We start from the raw sequence: 15,364 nt of genomic DNA on the forward strand, positions 1-15,364 counted from the left end.
AAATGAACAGTTTCTCCATTGTAAAAATTAAATAAACACCATAATCTTAATCTTTTACCAACTAAAATATAACGAGCTGGATTATTTTGTTGTTATCTTATAGACAAGTGAATAAAATTATCAGCTAAACGATTAAAAAAAAAACTCAATTTACTATAAGTCATTTTATACCAGCTAAACTAGTTTGATCGTTACCTATGCTAATAGGATGAAGCCGGTTGTTGTATTTGTATTATTCAGCTCGATCTTACAACGTCCGGTTGGTATAAATAACGTCTGAACTAATGTAGACGGCCTGAAATATGACTTGTAATAAATTGAGTTGTATTTCTAACTGTTTTGTTATTTAGTCATTTGATCACTATTCTATGAGATATCATTAAAATACTTCAGCTCGCTAGCTTTCTAGCTTGTGCAGGGAGTGTTCATACAGCTTTTACAAAAGATTAAGGTCTAGGATGTCTATTTAATTTTCATAAGAGATAAGCGTGTATTTTTGATATTACACATGAAATTTGGTGAAAGAAACTCAATCTGTTTAGAAACGGTGGAATCAAGGTATATAAAACGAATAAATTGCAATACAAAGTGAACGAATACAAGAGTATCATCTAGACTACTAACTTAAACGAAGCGAACCGAGTCAGATATCGAGAAAACTTTAAGCTCTGGATGCAAGCTCGAACAGTTAAAAATATATTTGATTTGAATTTTTTTGAACTAGAACTTAAGTATGAATTTAAATCGGAAATTTTGACGTATTTGCATATTACTAGAACTATTGCTAAATATATTTAATATAATAATATTTAAAAATTTGAGAGTCAATAATTCATATATAAATCGACTCAAAAAACTGAATATGTTGGAGGTCGATTCAAATTCATTAACATTAAATGAATCAGAATGTTTTTGTGTCACTCGAAAAAGAGATTTAAGTATTTTTTGTGGGGCAAAGTGATTAAGGGTTAAAATAAAATTCTCCAAACAGTAGAGGTCTAATGTAATTTATGAATCTTGCATCGTGCGCTCTCCGAAATAGCAAAAACGAATAAGCGGGTTGGGAAAGAAAAGCCAGAAAAATACTTGTTTTCATAAACCCTAGACTAGAAATTCCTCTATACTTGAATCTTACTCTCCTTCGCGCAGAAATTCGCATCCGACAATGGCAGCCATGATGGTAAGCTCGATCTTTCGTACTCTCTTTAAAGAGCATACATTATCTGCGTGTATCGAGTGAAATGTTCTCTCTTGATAGATGTTACTTTGCATTGTGTCCAGCTGCATATTCTTCTCTTGATGCTTTGGATGGGTTATCTGTTTTCCCAGTTTGTTGATTTTGAATCCTGATGTTAAGCTTCTTTTTTCCGCTGAGAATGTTTGCTATTATGTTCACTTCTTCTGTTCTTCTAGCTTATTTGGAGTATTATTGGATACTGTAACGATTATGTAGTCTTTCATTTGCAATTCTGAACACGGATCGGAAGTCAGGAGACAAAATGAAATTCGTGAATAGCTGAAGTTCAGTCTTAATATTTAGATGGGTGTTTTGCATTTTGGTAAAGACCTCGTGCTGCTTGTCACTCGGGTTTCAAATTTGTTTTTCTGGGATGGTTTTTTATTTTCTGCAAGGGAATTGAACTTGATTCATTTTCGGTGCTTGGACGAAGTTAAATTTTTCGTCTCCATAATGTTCTCAGAAGCTGGCTTCACATTATAAGTAGGTGGAGTGATTTAAACACGCTGATCAATCTGCTTTTCTACTGACTAAAGAAGTTGCAACATTTGATACAGTTGCATTGTAAAATCATATTGCTTTTGTTCATCTTTAAACAAACATAGAACAAAATTAAATGATGGAAAATTATTCTTAAGGTTTTTAGTAAATAATTCATTTTTTGGTACTCAAGTTTGTAACGTTTTTACTTTATGTTTAAGCCTTTAAGGTCCATTTGTGTAAACAGGAGATAAATTTCCAAATTCCTGCTTGTTTCTCTGATTATCTAAGAGATGTCATTTTGTTTTCTATATTCATCATTTTCATTGCACTAAAGCTTATTTTATTTGGTGATGTTGGTGATCAATAACAGCAACCCCAAATCATACTGCTTAAGGAAGGGACTGATACATCTCAGGGGAAGCCACAATTAATAAGCAACACTAATGCATGTATGGCTGTTGCAGATGTTGTCAGGACTACTCTTGGTCCAAGAGGCATGGACAAGTTGATCCATGATGAGAAAGGGAACACCTACCATCTCAAATGATGGAGCCACCATAATGAAGCTTCTTGATATTGTACATCCAGCTGCAAAGATCCTTGTAGATATTGCTAAGTCTCAAGATTCTGAGGTATTAGTTTATTGTTTGTTGGCCGTTGGAGTCTGTTTCCCTTTATTTATACCCTTGCTAATATTGTTTCAAGGAACAAGCACAACCCCTTCTTCAGTACCAATGAGTCGTATGATTTAAAGTAAAAATTTTATTTTGACTTGGAGTGTTGTGTTTTGTCTCAACAACTATTCATCAAAAATATTAGAAAGTGAAAGACAATTGAAAAAATAGTTTTGGTTTTCCATAATTGCTCACCTCTGTAGTTGGCTTCCTTATGACATTGTTGCATATGTGATTCCTGTTTTGCAGGTTGGTGATGGGACCACCACAGTAGTTTTGCTTGCAGGAGAATTTTTGAAGGAAGCCAAGCCTTTTATTGATGATGGAGTTCATTCCCAAAATCTTATCCGGAGTTACCGCACAGCTGCTCACTTGGTGAGCATTATAAATCTGTTTTACCTCTTATTGATTTGGACATAAGCCTAGGCTTACTGGTGTTCTGTGGACTCAACAGGCAATTGAGAAGATAAAAGAATTAGCTGTTAGCATAGAGGGAAAAAGTTTAGAAGAAAAGAAGAGTTTACTGGCCAAATGTGCTGCCACAACACTATCCTCTAAGCTCATTGGCGGTGAAAAGGAATTTTTCGCATCCATGGTGGTAGATGCCGTCCTCGCCATTGGGAATGAAGACAGGCTAAATATGATAGGAATCAAAAAGGTATTTTTTATATTACTCTAAAATTGTCAGTCTTGCTTGTTAGTTGTCAAGGATTGTACTGTTTGTATTAAATATTTTCCGTTAGTTTATTTGCTAGATTGAATAATTGTTAACTATGTTGTGTGAGAGAGTATGATGATCATCTTTTCTTAAATATTGATTTTTCCGCATGAATTCCTTCTGCAGGTCCCTGGAGGTACAATGAGAGATTCTTTTCTTGTGAATGGTGTTGCCTTCAAAAAGACATTTTCATATGCTGGGTTTGAGCAGCAACCAAAAAAATTTGTAAATACCAAGATACTTTTGCTAAACATAGAATTAGAGCTAAAATCAGAGAAAGAAAATGCAGAGATAAGGTTAGGAAATTTGCATCTTTTGAATTTCTTCCATCTCCTGCCCAAGTCTTGGGAATGCTCACTTTTCCTGGACAATCTTCCATAGGTTGTCAGATCCATTACAATATCAATCAATTGTAGATGCAGAATGGAATATCATCTATGACAAGTTGGACAATTGTGTGAAGAGTGGAGCTAAAATTGTGCTGTCACGGCTCGCTATTGGGGATCTTGGGACACAGGTATTGGTTTATGTTTACTTTTTAGTATTCTATGTTTTTAAGGATAATGGAAGACGAGTGATATTGCATCTGCTAAATCTCTTAATAATGGAGTGAGTTTTTTTAATGATACATATGTATTGTTCGAGCATAAAGAGTTTGTACGATCTGCGTAGAAGTATATTAAATTTGTTTCCGTGTGATTTTTTTTTAGTTGGTGAAATTTTATTCTAGTGTCATGATGAGTTTTTTTCCATTTCATTATTTGCTCTGATTTGATATCTATTGGCAACTTTGTGAAAGGAACTATATAATCAAGTACCCACACAAAAGTTTTTGTTCGGAATGTAGTATTTTGCAGATCGTGATATATTTTGTGCGGGTCGTGTTGCTGAAGAAGATTTGCAGCGGGTTGCAGCAGCAACTGGTGGAACCGTGCAGACTACCGTGAACAACGTCATTGATGAGGTTGTTTTTCCTTGCATTTGGTCACACTAATTCTAACCTACCAGTGGTTATGCCTACTCTAGATTGATCTACTTTGATAACATTTGCATGTATATAGCACCTTTCAACCGTACATTTTTATGATATTTATAATTCAGCTGACCACTGTTTTTTTCCTGTTCAAAAGGTTCTGGGATCTTGTGACCTATTTGAGGAGAGGCAAGTTGGAAACGAGCGGTTTAACATATTTAGTGGATGTCCATCTGGTCTGACTGCTACAATTGTTCTTCGTGGTGGAGCAGACCAGGTTTTGTGATTATTCTGGTCCTTGCTAACTCTACATGATTCAACCACCGGTCACTAATTGTTAGTCTCAATAATTTTAGTTTATCGAGGAGGCTGAGCGAAGTTTGCATGATGCAATTATGATTGTTAGAAGGGCCTTGAGAAACTCAACTGTAGTTGCTGGTGGGGGTGCTATTGATGTATGAATTCTCTATCATCTACGAGAGCATCCTTACTTTTTCCGTTTTAGGAAAAACATTCGCCTCTGAAGATGATTGCGGTTTGATTTTCTAAAGTTTTATGGCATCTGCAGATGGAAATAAGCCGATGTTTGAGACAACATGCTCGCACAATTGCTGGGAAGTCTCAGCTATTTATAAATTCATATGCAAAAGCCCTTGAGGTAGATATTTTGGAAGATTTATGCATTTTATGCAAATGAATGACAACTAAGATGCATCTGTTTAGTTCTTATTAGGAGGATAATAAGATAAAGCAGTATGAACAGCTGAGGTGATCAGACAAAGCACCATGAATAGGACAATAATACTTGTATGTCAAATTTCACTGCGGTGCCCGACACTGCACTGCAATAATCTCTATCTTTGTTCTTATCATATGGTTGTTGCAGGTTATACCCCGCCAACTCTGTGATAATGCTGGTTTTGATGCAACTGATGTTCTGAACAAGCTGAGACAGAAACATGCTTTACCATCTGGTTAGCTTCTTATATGTTTTTAATACTGGATGGCACACTTTAATTGTCGTATTGACCTGTTAGGTGAATGAGATACGGATTATGCGGTGCTAATCACTGTTCTCCTCTCCCCCCCCCCCCCCAAAAAAAAAAAAAAAAAAATTGTTTTTTTATGTAAGATGGCATTACAGTTTGTTTTTTTTTAACACTTGAGCTTGTAAACAGGTGAGGGTGGAGCTTATGGTGTAGACATCAATACTGGTGGAATAGCTGATTCGTTTGCCAACTTTGTATGGGAACCAGCAGTTGTGAAGGTATGTTCAGCTTTCTTTAATTTGTGAAATGGTTCCCTCTATTTAATATGCGCATCATATTTCGAGGTCCTTGATTTTTTCTTAACCTTGCCATTCCATAGATTAATGCTATAAATGCTGCGACTGAAGCAGCTTGCTTGATCCTAAGTGTCGATGAAACGGTGAAAAACCCCAAGGTAATTTATATGTTGTGCCCATCTCTTGATCATGTCCCTTGTATGATATGATGTTTTGTTAAACTTTTAATCCTTCAACGCAGTCCGAGAGTGCTCAAGGAGATGCTGCTGCTAGTGCCATGGGTGGCAGAGGGAGAGGTGGAGCTGCTTTTCGTGGTCGTGGACGGGGAATGAGGAGACGATAGAGCTTTTGTACATCTTGGGCTCTGAAAGCAAGATTGCCGAATTTTGATTGGTCCTTCGTTTCCTAGATTACCGGGATATGCTTTTTCGGGTCAGAATCAGGATTTTCACATACATCTTATTTAAGGCGCAGTTTTATTAAATTTCAGTTCGCTTTTTATTTGTTTTTGCCCATTAATTCTAGTCAACTGAACAACGAGAGGTTATACATGGCCTCAATCTCCAAATCCAGGTCGGTGCCCCGTGTTTAATTGTTTGAGTTCATTCTCAAAAATTTATCTTTGAAAAGATACCACCTCAACCCACTTTGAGTTAAAATGTACAACATTCTTCTGGTTCTTGACCAAAGAAAGTATTGTTTGTAGAATGGGGATTTCGAGATTACGCGTCAAATTACCTCTTATCTTATATTATTTCGATAATCGTTTATTTTTTCATTGAAAAGTAACAGCTACAAACCATATGGTATCAAGTTCAATGTGTTTGTTGGTATGCCGTAGTATATTATATCATTTAGAACAATCGGTCAGAAGTAAAACCCAAAATCCATTCAATTGTTTGCAGATTGGTTGTACCAAGAACTGGCACCAGAAACTTTAAAAATAACAAATAACAGTACAAAGTTCCTATTTCTGAGTTTTCATGAAACTACATAAATTTACGATGATCAAATTAGAACGCCAGCGAGAAACTAAGATACAATCTATGCTGGGAACAAAACAATCTAGACTCTACTTCCAATAACTTTACGATTTTGTCGTGACTAGCAGACGCAACCAAACCTGCAACTGTTGAACACAAGAATCTAGACTCTACTTCCATAACTTTATGATTTTGTCATGACTAGCAGACACAACCAAACCTGCAACTGTTGATACGGCCAACGAAGCGATCAATCCTTCATGCGCGGCGAGAGTCATGGCCTTGTTTTAAGACATGTTCCAAAGCTCCAATGACTGCACATAAACATACCCTTATTCAAAACGTTAATCCTGAGGGCATTTGGCCATGATATATGTATGCTTCATGGCATATTTATATCATTTAAAAAAAAAAAATATTCGACTTGCCTGGAAACAGCCAATAACCAGCAAAGATGAATACGTAGGATGGAAAACACAGGAATGAAATTTGTTGCCGTTACAGCTGAGGTCGTGTAAACAATCGCCTTCACTTCCAGACCTCAAAGCCCATACTCTCACTGAATCCTCGCTGACTGAGGCCAAGAGCTCTCCAGACGGGTCCCAACTAACGGAATGTATAGGTTTCGTGTGACCCTAAAATAAAATCAAAAGATGCAAATTCATTTGTGAATGATCAAGGGCAAATAGTGTATAAAATCACCAAATCTCATGATGGGAAATAACGGACCTTTAGCGAATGCCGGCAAGCCTGAGTCTCTGCATCCAGTATTGATACAACATTTTCTGCTGCAGCAGCGAGATATCTTCCAAGACGGGGTTGAAATCTGACTTGGGCCTTGCCACCCTATCGAGTCAGAGAATCGAAATTCCAGCTAAACAATTTTCCTCTAATACGTTTGACTCTACAAGTTCAATTTAATTAATTTATTTTTACCTTGAAAACTCTTGTACAGCTACCATTAGTAATATTCCAGTATCTCACCATCACCATCACCATCACAAGAGCATATAAGATCTTCTTTGTTGGGATGAAAGTCCAGTGACATTACACCCGCAGTATGACCGGTGAAGGTACGAAGTGAATAGCTAGGCTGCAACACAACTCAACACTAAGAAGTGGGAAAAAAAATCAACGGAATGAAAAGAACATCTCCTAAATGATATAACATTATCTAATCATTGGACTTCTAGTAATGACAGGATGATAATGTATAGATAAGAAGTTTCAAACACGATAACTTGTCAAGGTATAGTAACAGTAATCATCAACTAACATTGTCCGCATCCCAGACTCTGACAGTTTTGTCAAAAGAAGATGTGGCGAGGCGTGCCCTGCTTGGACTGAAGCGCACATTGGTAATAAGTGACGAGTGTTCTTCAAGAGTAGATTTTGGCTTCAAAGTGTCCGTGTACCACAAAACGGCCAGCAACAATTTGGTTCATTTTGCATTACTTTCATGAGCAAGAAAATTTGCGACAGCAAAATTCTCCTTGAGCTTCCCTAGTTAAAAGACCACAAAAATTTTGTTACTTGAATCCCCAAACTTCATGAACTCTTGACACTCACCTTCTTATCATGCCCGCCACTAGCAAGCAGCTTCCCATCTGATGAGAAGTGGCAACAGACAACTTTACTAAGACTGGCGCGAACAGAACTCACTTCCATAAATGTGAAACCTAAATATCATAAAGTCTGTATCAGACCATACGAAAATCCAAGCAAGCACTAGAACTCAAATTTCTCTCCAAGATTCAAACTTTGTTATTTCCTTTAAGAGCTATAGACTCCTATAGCTTCTAACTATAATCCGGCCACACCAGCAACCTTAAGAAGGGCTCAAAATCAATCGCAAACAATAATTCTTTGGGAAATAATTTAGAAATCTACATGAAATTATTTGTCTCAAAAAGGAGCATCAGCAGGCAAGGGCACATATATCAACAGACTTACGAAATAGAAAACTGCAAACCGATAGGGCAAAAATCAACTCCGAAATGCTTACTAATCACAAATTTCCAATAAATCAGAATGAAGGCTCGAAAAATTTGAATGGCAAAAAGAAGGCCTTTCTATTTTTGGGTTAGCCATATATTTCACGTGTCTAGTTCCGATATCACCCGTACTAGCATACATGATCACCGAGCACCATCGATTCACCAGCCCCTTGTACATGATAGCATAACTTTGCAGATAATTGTATTGTTAGTATCACTGTATGTTTCTTTTTTTATGCAACTTGAAGTATTCTCAGTCCAACTTTAGCAGAATAGGAGAAAGCCCAACAGCCCAAGCACAATGCTCCACCATTGAGTTCACTGTCCAACGTGCACAATGACACTTTGGAAACCCTCAGGTTCAGTTTTACCATCCTTCCTAATTTTTGTTTTTCCAAAAAAAAATTCTGTAGTCTAAGTAGATAATATATATCGTTATGCTCATTGGTTAATCTTTATAACATTTCTGAAAGTAAAATTTTCAATCCAATAGTTAGTCAGAAAATATTTCATAGCCACCAAACATAAATCATTATTGATAATAGTTCAATAAAGTGCTAATTAACTCCAACAGATAAGTAATCCAAGAAAAGAATAAAAAAAATGCAAGGGATTAAAAAATACAGAAAACATTTAAAAAGGAGCAACACTTCCAGCTTGCTGGAGATTGTGATTCGAACTCTGAGGTTGCTGACCCGAGAGAGCAAGTTGTTGAAGTTGCTGCAGCGTTTGATCATTGTTCTATTGCTGCTGCTGTAGTTGGGCCAATTTCAACTGCACAACAAATGAAAGATTTCATTCGCTATACAATTCATGAGATCAGTCACAAGGCTTGATTTTTCGAGTGAGATTCTGTGAGAGGAGTAAGTCCAACCAAAAAGAAAACATGGCAGCAAACTTAGAGCAGAACTAAGATGTCAACTGAGGAAAAGTCACCCTCATTAGCATATCTGGATCTGTACGAGTTAAAATGCCAGCTTGCAGAGGAGACCCAATATTAGGAACTACATCACCGACAGAATCAGGAAGGACATTTTTCCCCATAGACATACTTCTATTGTTTAAAAGCATTCTCAGTCTTCAGCTCTCTGCATCATTGGTAGAAGGTGAAGTTAAATTATGCTGTGCAAGCAGAAGCTGTTGTTGATGCTGAGGTGTTAGCATCTGAAACTGATGAAACGGTTGAGGCCCCTGCATAAATGACTTTGACTGCTGGAGAAGTCCAGAGCGAAGCTGATCAAGACCCTGCCGAATGGAAGAAAACTAAGAGATATGCAGGCAAAAGACTTGGGACAAAAGGCAATTGACGAATGTTTGAATCTGCAAAAGGGATTTTTAATGCATATTCCTACCTTCAAAAATAAAGATTTAAAAGAGTTTATTGACTCTCATTGAACAAAACCTAATGGAAATGTAATTAAACAAACTAAGAGCCTCGAAGCAGAACGGTGCATTGTCCATGTCATACAACCTTAGACCTCTCCACAAAGAAATGGTAAATTATACGATAGAACCTCATTCAGGCAAGGGGTCAATGTTGATTGAGAAGAAAAAGTTTGTTCTTAAAGGCATCACAAACCATGCATTTTGTAATAACTATGTATGGTCAAAAGTAATTATAGAGAAGATTGAAAGGAAGAAGAAGTAAAAGAGGTTTGATAACCCTACCCCTCCAACCATCATAACCAATGATGGATTGCGTTCCATAGTAAAAACCAGCTTAAGAGCACTTTGAAAACTGCATTATAATCATATAGTGTTTCATCAAATAATAAGAGGCTACAAATGGTAAATCAATAATATACTTACATTGTAACGTACCGTACTTGTACTACTTAAAATTTGCGAAAAAATTAAAATTTTTCTTAAATATAAACATCTATATGGTCGTCAACTCATCGTTCATAAAAATACCTTTGAAATCATCCATCACCAATAAAAATTTTGCTAAAAGAAAAGCTTGCTCAAAACATCTCGTACCAAAACATAAAATCAGAGTATTAATATTTTCATGCTTAAAATATTAAAATAACGTGGGCGGTCCTCGGGTCTAGCCTTCTGCTCAGTCCAAACCTGCTCCTCGGTCCCCACCATCAATCTCCTCATGAAATCCTCACCTGCATCGATCAAGTCTAGTGAGTCTAAAGACTCAACACGTATAAACTGGAAGTAACAAGTACTACATAATAAAACCACATGCAACTTCAAAATAGGGCGTACATACTTAAACTTGAACTTGCAATAAACTTGAACGTACATACATAACATAGACGTGCCATAACGTGAAAACTTTTCGTAAACATGCTTGCATACTTGAACATGCTTGAACATACATAACTTCATCATTTTTGCGTAGAGAATGTTTCAAAGCAAAAGTGACCCATAACGTAATCGCCTGATCAGACTAAACCACAGTACTGGGCTGACAGGGACGTATCCACTGCCACATACATGAGATCCCCGTTCATAATTTAACGGGCTGATTGGTCCACGTTCATGATTTAACGCTTTCCAATCACGATCTAAACCCGTTCATGATTTAACGGGGTGGAGAGGTCATCGGTCACGTTCACCGACTTCCAAACTCATTCATAAATCGGTCACAAGACATTTAACATATCTCAAAAATTTAAAATAATTTTCTTTGCACGTCGAACATACTTACTTGGCGTTGAGGGATTCGTTGGACTTCGATCGGGGCCGTCGCTGCTGCACAAACTAACATGAATTTAAATGCTTAACTTGCATAACTTAGACGTAGGTATTTTGGCTTACATCCAAGTTAAATCTTTTCCTTAGGACGTTCTAAATTCCCGTGACTCGACCTTGTTAAACAATGCACTAAACCCCTGACTCGAACACGAATCCGTCTAACCCGTCTAACCCGAGTTTTATTTTGTAAAAAAAAAATTAATGAAAAAAATTCAAAAAAATAAAAAAAAATAATATTTTAATTTAAACACATAATAACAAAATTTTCGATTTAAATTTGAAAGTTTAATCGTAGAAAATTAAAAAGTATATTTACTAAATCAAATAAACAATTGTTAAAAAAATAAAAAATATACAAAATAAATATTAAATGATGAAAATTTATCATATAAATATACAATAAATTTTGTTTAAACATACAATATATAAAAATATAGGTATTTTCTAAAAAAAAATTTGTGTCAACCCGCGACCCAACCCGAAACTCTTCTAACCTGGCACTAACCCGAACCCACCAAACTCGAACCCGAAAAACCCCAACCCGAACATGATTTTTTTCGTGTTGAGTCGTGTCGGATTGACGGGTCGTGTCGGGTTGACGGGTTGTGTTGTATTTTGCCATCCCTAATTCAAAACTAGGACAATCCATGTGGAAGAACCGCTCGACCATTTTGCAGAGAAAGGAATCCATCGGCAGCTTAAAGAACAAAACTCAACTCATCAACAAAATCTACAAAACTCTCTCCAAATTTTAATAATCATAGTCAAGCTTTTTATAGTTTTCATTCAATATTCCAGTAGTTCAAGTAATTTTCCTTCAGTTTATCTGTAAAGATAAATTATGTTTGGAGTATATTCTTTCATTTCCAACAGTTCTTTAGTTTTTCTTTTGTTTTTGACATATATTTATTTAGGAGATTAGAACATACGATCAAATTTAAGACTTGCAATCGTTGTGTTTTCTAGAAGTTAAATTTTATTATTTTCACACAAGTTGGTGCATGTTTGCACATGACACTCTCCATCTCAAAATATATGTGCAAACAGTTTGTTTGCATTTAATGATTTGGTAAATGCATGTCATTTATTGCCATTCTTATTTCTGCCTTTCGTTCTCTGCCACCAATGGCTTACATCATGCAGCCTGCTGGAGACAATAAAAATTCACAGATCAGGATTGAACCATATTTCACCGTTGTAAACATGTTCCGTACATTGGAGTGGAAGACAGTTTTATAATATGGATGAAGATAATGCTTTTTCAAGCTCAAGGGAGAGTACAGGATCGATGTCTCTCTCTCGTGTGACTCTTGATGACATCTCTCTCGTGTGATTCTGATAATGAGCCTTAGGTTTGGATTCGAGTTTTTAGCGCTTCAGTGTGAACCCGAGTTTTTTCAGCCCATTTTTTTTATTAGTGGTTGTGCGGGTACTAATCTTGCACATGAATTTTCCTCATCGTTCTCTGATAATTTTGGTAAAAATTGATTCAGCATTTAGACTAATTAACGGGACCGTTTCTTCTGTATTGCAGCTTGATGATTGGGTTGGGTATCGTGTTGAATACTCAACAAGGAAGGAAATCTTGAATTGCAAAAGATGGTTCAGCTCTCATATATTGAAGATTGAAAACAGGATGTAAATTCGACCCTGTATGGTGGCATGGCAACGATGCACTTTTGGTGCAGGGTCCTTTGAATTGCAAAAGATGGATGACTATGTGCATTTTTCAATGCATCTGAGTCGATACTGAAGTCGGATACTGATTCGAGTAGTTCAGAGCACGGTTTCCCCAAGTTTACTAGATAGAGACGGTTGGAAAACTCTCTTGCATATGAATGGAGCTATAGAGATGGCTTCCTAGATGATTGGATAATGTTCAGATATCATTATTTCAAGAAATGTTTGCGTACATACAAAAGCCCTTTTTGTTATTTGGTGGTCAAGATTGTTTTGGTCATCGATAGTACAGTATCAATCACATATTAGTACATCCATCGATTGCATAATGACACCATAATTTTTACTCGTATATCCATTCTCTCCTGAGAATAACAAAGGGAGAACAGGAAAATCTTGAACATAATAAAGCAGACAAAATTACCAGAATTCAATATAGGATGCCATGATAGAGATGAGGAGAATTTTCGCATTAATCGAGCATCGTTGGATGGAAGAATCAGCAAGCTTTTTGAGAGCCAGAGTGCAGCATTGTTATATCTAACGAGTATGGAATTCTTGTTTGTTAGAATCATAGAGGATGCAAAGCTTATTCTCTGCTGTACTCCTAGAATAATGTAGCTTTATGCATCAGAGAATAAGATATCCAGATTTAGCTTTGTTAATTTCTTGGTTTACGTAGTTGAATTAGATCTTTATATAGCCGTGCAACCATGTTTCTCTTTAATATCTCTGATGACCGCATCTACCCAATAATGCTATACTTGGTTTGAATACATACTGGTCTTTTTAAATACTGGGACAAAACAACATTGAGTGGAAAATAAGATTTAATCTGGCTCGAGTTTTTACTCTTGAATAGTACAAATTACATCATTCCAAAAAAAAATTTCCTTTTTCAACAAAGTATAATAAATTAAAATCACAGCAAAATACAATAAAAGTTCATAAATCTATTTTAAATGAAGGTGGAAACTGACTTTTAGATTATCTATGATTTCAAATTGCTTACTTTATAAGGTAATAATCTCAACATTCTTAGAAATGGACTGTCCTTGCAACCGTTCACGAATAATTTGACGTCTCCTCTCGGCATTCCTTGGATCAGTAATTTGAGCCATCCAACGTCTATGACATATGTAGTAGGATACAGTACCCGGGGAGAGTACCAATCGTTCGAGGGAGACAACATTTTTAAGGATATACAAAATAAAATTATACTCACATTTCGTCCCACTAAATCCATTAAGTTCCACTTCTTTCAATTGAGTGTCACGCCTGACCATTCTCTCCCGTGATCGTTTTAGATTAAATGTTGACATTTCCACCTACACGCACAAGAACCAATAGAAATATAAGCCGCAAATCACAAAGTCAAAACACATTATCATGGCGGAGCAAGGTGTAGGTGCAATGTCATGAATACCATTGATAATTGGAATTTGCGTAGAAGGGGGCATGAATCCAGGAATACAGCGAGTTCTAGCAGATCGAGCTTATTGTAGTATTCTAATACCAAAACTAAATGTCTGAGGTTGCTAAGCTTGCTAATCACTTGATCCAGTTTGCATCCCTGAGACAAATGCAAGAACTAAACCAAATATTTTGCAAGGAAATAAAGAATGGATAAATAGCGAAAAGAGATTTCTCACACCTCAAAGACGCTGGCACGAGTCGTAAAAGTCATGGATTCAAGATGAGGTACATCTTCGGCAATTTTTCCAAATACATAATGAGCTACTTTGCTGCCATAGAACTCAATAGCTAAAGTTTGCAGCAAGGGTACACAAGAAAAGGACAATTTCAGTATAGTCAGGTTACATATTTCAAGATTAATTAGATTGGTGGCAGACAAGTCTATCTCTTTTGACATTTTTACAGTGACATATCATCAGACTCTTTAACTTGAGATGAGGACCATGAATTAGTAATTTGGTGGGAAGCGCACAAAACCTTAGGTTCAACAATTGGAGGCTCGAGCAATTCGATAACATGCACTGTACAGCCTCAGAGGTGAAAGCAATCATATCCAATTCAATAACTCTGAGAGCATTTTTTTTTTGGTGTTAGAAAAGAACCACCCCGCAACCATAGATGTTTCAGCGACGATGGTTCAGGAAGAAAATCGGTAGAGAAAACAGGAGGGCGGCTCAGATGCAGATTGTTAAAGCAGCAAAATCCAAGGGTCAGCTGTTCCACTCCCGATGTGCCAACAAAATTCATCCACTCCCTAAATTTGTCCAAGATGCATCCACGAAAACAACAAACCAATTCAAAGGACATTATTTTAGAACCAGAATGATGTTGTAAAAAGGTATCCACTCTTTCCACAAACTTCCTTTGTAATTGGCTCCAGCCACTCCCAGGATTACAAGTAGAACCATCGTACACATCAGCGCAATAAAATTTGACTTTGTTCATGAAGGTAAAAATATGCCTCCATCTCCTCGACAGGACGCTTGTCCTAATCGCACCCCTGGTAGTTAATCGCGAGATGATTGAAGAGATGACATCGTCTGGCAATTGACTAATTCTATCCTCCCTCGTCTCCGCTGCTTGAGTATTAATATCAAAACGCTGCTTATCACAGCACGTTAGTCAGTGCAAGCATAACTAAAAAAA

General features: G+C 36.6%; 2 pseudogenes; one reads left to right on the top strand and one right to left on the bottom strand.

The window, feature by feature from the left end:
• The first annotated feature begins 1,004 nt into the window (after positions 1-1,004).
• Positions 1,005-6,092, top strand: LOC142526419 (T-complex protein 1 subunit eta-like; annotated as a pseudogene).
• Positions 6,093-6,283: 191 nt separating this feature from the next.
• Positions 6,284-14,780, bottom strand: LOC142526420 (transcriptional corepressor LEUNIG-like; annotated as a pseudogene).
• Positions 14,781-15,364: the final 584 nt, after the last annotated feature.

Source organism: Primulina tabacum, chromosome 15 (assembly GCF_025594145.1).
Source record: "Primulina tabacum isolate GXHZ01 chromosome 15, ASM2559414v2, whole genome shotgun sequence".
NCBI classification, from domain to species: domain Eukaryota; kingdom Viridiplantae; phylum Streptophyta; class Magnoliopsida; order Lamiales; family Gesneriaceae; genus Primulina; species Primulina tabacum.